Raw genomic sequence first — 4,118 nt, 5'->3', positions numbered from 1 at the left:
TATTATTTTTTATATAACTGGATTCTAGTGGACACAATTCATGAAATTGTGATGTGTACAATTGGTGATGTCTGGTGCTACGGGATCCAATGGAATGTTTGTACTTTATAGAGTCGGCCAACACTGAAAGGCATTGTTGACCAATATTCAGATAGTTGCTACTCTCCAGTACTCTCATTATTAATATGTACATTTGTATTGTTTTATTTTATACCTTTGTTACTTTACTTGTCATTGTTATATGAGGTTAATGTGTGAGCTGCAGTACAGGTAGTGAAGCACTCGCCTCCTTCACCTGAGGCCGTAATCTTCACCTCCGCCTCTTACACTATACTCTATCGAGTTTTCATAGATGTTACTTAGGAAACTTGTATTAATACATTCTTGAGTACAGGAAATGAGTTTGTGACGTAGTCACGGAATGATTTCATTTTGTATTAAAATTACAGTTCTGACTCTTACGTGGTGTCCGTCAGTGATACATTCAGTTGGCGGTCCAAAAAGTGACAACATTTAGGACCTTAAATACTTACTGTTGTTTGATATTAGCAGCAGCAGCAGCAGGAGGAGGAGGACCCGCGCTAGTGAGACGCCTCTACCACCTACCCACCAGAAAGTACCTTTACTAATTTGACCTTGCTTATTGTTACACTTTTGTAGTTCATTCATGTTTGCTTCTGTGTGGCACCACCGGTGTGTGGGGTCTCGCCGCTTGATTCATTACTGTTAACTTTTGTTGTAAGGCAAACTGTTAAGTTGTGTTGTAAGGCAATTTATTGTGTTGTAAAGCAGTGTATTAAGTTGTGACCAATGAACACCCCCACATTCGAGTTAACAACGACTGCCACATACATAAACCATGACAAATTTCGACAAATGCTTGTCAAACATTGTTAAGTAATTCTGCACAGTTCATTATATGAGTGGTAGCAATCATGTGTTGGTTTGTGCACGCGCTATGGGCCGCGCAGGCGCCGTCTTTGGCTTTGTATTTGCAGGTGATTATTTTTGTACACAGACGTGTTGAGCCAGACATTGTGATCCTTTGTACACATCTCGCTCCTTAACATCCATCTTTACGAATAAACCAGCATATGACCTCTCGTTTTATTTGTAACTTATGACCACCACACCCGGGCCATTCCCGATGCTCTCACCGTAACGCTCAACCTACGTTGATCCGATGTTGGGTGAACGTAATCCTATGTTAATTTAAGACTGATCCTACGCTGATTTATGTGAGTGGAGCACATTTTGGCAGCATTGCTGGAGCCAACTGTAAGCTTCTGCCACAACTAACATCTTAGAGACTACAAAATTTATTGTTATGTAGTGCTCTTAGAGGAATAATGTGAGGCCAAGAGCGCGGTGGCGCCTCTTACTACTGGATAAGAGGAGAACATAGAGGATATAGTACACACACAAATCACAATAGCGTGATATATCAAATGAAATAAATCTACAAGGGCCGTGATGAAGGTAACAGCTCTCACACGGATCCCGCAGCCTCTCCCAGACACAAACCGCAGTTTTACACAATTTCGCCCATGCACTCGGGCTCTGGCAACAAGCTGTTCTACCTCTTGCTGGCGGTAGAACAGCTTCTTGACAGAGCCGGAGTGCATGGGGGGCATTGTACAAACCTCGGTTTGTTTCTCGGAGAGACTGCGGGATCCTTGTGAGAGCAGTGGCAATCCTGGTTGCAATTCTTATCCATGTCGTTGCGCAGTCGATTAAGGCGCGTCTGGGATCATCCTGGACGTAAGTTCGAACCCTCATCACGGCTCTTGTGGATTTATTCTTTGAGGATAAACATAGCAAGAGGCGTTTTACCTCGCAACCCTCCACGTGAGGTGAAACACCAGACTATCGAGACTAACTTTGAAAACGGTGCTACCTGGATACATGTGTAATACACATATTGACCCCTCAAGCTAAGACTCGCTGTATCATGTAAAGTGAAGTATTACTGTATCCTGGTTTATCGGATGTATTTGTAAACATTATTATTATAAATTAATAGTACTGTACTGTGTAAGTGTATTATTATTATTATTATTATTATTATTATTATTATTATTATTATCATCATTATCATCAGCATATGGTGTCCATGCTGACATGAGCGCCACAGGTGTGTGCATCACAGGTGCTGACAGGTGTATAACAGGTGCATATATGACACGGGTGCTGACACCAGTTTAACGGGTGCGGGGAACACACAGGTACAGACATTACTGGACAAGAAAAAGTGACCAAGGTGCACCTTGATCAGTAACTGTGCAGAGGTTGACCTTGGCTTGTCTCGCCGGCCGAGGCGTTGGTACTGACCAAGTGTCAATATTTGGCCCGCTCCCTCCTGGCTTTTATACGTCCTTGGCCACTCTTGTCTCTCTCTCTCCCTTGACAGGTTCTGCACCTTGCTTCACCTTGTTTCACCAGCTGCATCACCTTGCTTCATGTTGCTTCGCTGGCTGCATCACGTTGCTTCATTAGTTGCATCACCTAGCTGCACTAGTAGTCCCCAGCATGTACATACCGTGACAGAAATGATAGCAGGATATCCCCTGGGTTCCTTGACGAGGCCACGCCACTTGACACATGATGGCTATAAATGTTCCGCTAATTAAACAACTCAATCCAAAACAGCCTATTAATTCCATACTGTTGTTTAGTCTCGACCGCTGGACATAGTTCACATGAACACTTACAGATAAACATGACAAACTTAATCCCAGGAATCTGAAACCTTCAATTTGAAGAGAGATTATAATTGTTTAATATAAGTTTTGTGAAGGTTAAGATGATCGAAGAAGACAGAGGGATGAAAGAGGATATTAATAAGGTATTAATTAACACAAAACACGGTACAAGGAATACAAATTGGGTAAGTTAACCTCCTGAAATACTAGTTTGGAAATAGGTTGTTGCATCATGACACAGGTTACAGCGGCGGACACTATTGCTGCAGAGTTTCATAAAAGCTGCAACAGCTACAGTCTCAAACAAGCCACAATGTAGCACAGACAACAGCACATCCTGTCTTACCCATAAACTTATAACCACCTGCCCGCCCAATCTGTAAATACCAACACAATACCGCAGTGTTTTCACCTGGAAAAAAACAAAATATAGTGACATAAGAAACACAATACAAATCATATATGTAAATAATTCTTGGAAGGTGAACATGGCCCCAGGTGAGTGGACACCTCACATTGTCGCTCATGACAGCCGAGTCATTAATGAAGTAATTTAATGTACGTGTAACATATTTACTGTATGGCGTTGTCGGACGTGTCATAGAGGTGTGTAGAGAACCTCTGCTGCTCTATCCCCTTGACATGTAGTGTCTTATCATAATAAACTTGACCTTGCTACAGCAGGTCACAGGTAATTCCTTCATCATATAAGCTTCCACATTAAGAGCATACAAATAACAGACACTGAAGACAGCCTTTTGGGCCATAAGTGGCAACTCCTATTTATATCCACCCAAACTTATTCCTATGTACTGCGTGTGTCACCGACCCTTGTAGCAACCAGTATTAATATACTGAACAGTTAGGAGACTATGGACATTCACTGTTTGTCTCCAGTGTTATAGGCTTGTGTGGGTTTGGTTCACGCTCATGTATATCCTGGTCACTGTACCCCGCGGGCACGCTGCTGGCCGGCTTCTTCATCATCCTGTTTACTGCTGTTGAAATTCCGGGTAGAAGCGGTGAGTCTTTCAACCTTCACAGGCCCAAGAGGTCACCTTGCATTCAACCTCCACAGGCCCAAGAGGTCACCTTGCACTCAACCTTCACAGGCCCAAGAGGTCACCTTGCACTCAACCTCTACAGGCCCAAGAGGTCACCTTGCACTCAACCTCCACAGGCCCAAGAGGTCACCTTGCACTCAACCTCCACAGGCCCAAGAGGTCACCTTGCACTCAACCTCCACAGGCCCAAGAGGTCACCTTGCACTCAACCTCTACAGGCTCAAGAGGTCACCTTGCACTCAACCTCCACAGGCCCAAGAGGTCACCTTGCACTCAACCTCTACAGGCCCAAGAGGTCACCTTGCACTCAACCTCCACAGGCCCAAGAGGTCACCTTGCACTCAACCTCTAC

General features: G+C 43.8%; 1 long non-coding RNA gene across 1 annotated transcript in view; it reads left to right on the top strand.

Annotated features, from left to right (window-relative positions):
- Positions 1–1,098, top strand: part of LOC138354490 (uncharacterized) — a 12,615-nt gene extending 11,517 nt beyond the window's left edge. The window contains exon 2 of the long non-coding RNA XR_011223587.1: positions 1–1,098. This exon is cut by the window's left edge and continues 5,485 nt beyond it. This is a non-coding gene — a long non-coding RNA (uncharacterized lncRNA).
- Positions 1,099–4,118: the final 3,020 nt, after the last annotated feature.

The sequence above is a fragment of the Procambarus clarkii genome, chromosome 63 (genome assembly GCF_040958095.1).
Source record: "Procambarus clarkii isolate CNS0578487 chromosome 63, FALCON_Pclarkii_2.0, whole genome shotgun sequence".
Lineage (NCBI taxonomy): Eukaryota > Metazoa > Arthropoda > Malacostraca > Decapoda > Cambaridae > Procambarus > Procambarus clarkii.
The sequence above is the reverse complement of the archived record's forward strand: the minus strand, read 5'-3'. Positions and strand labels throughout refer to the sequence as shown.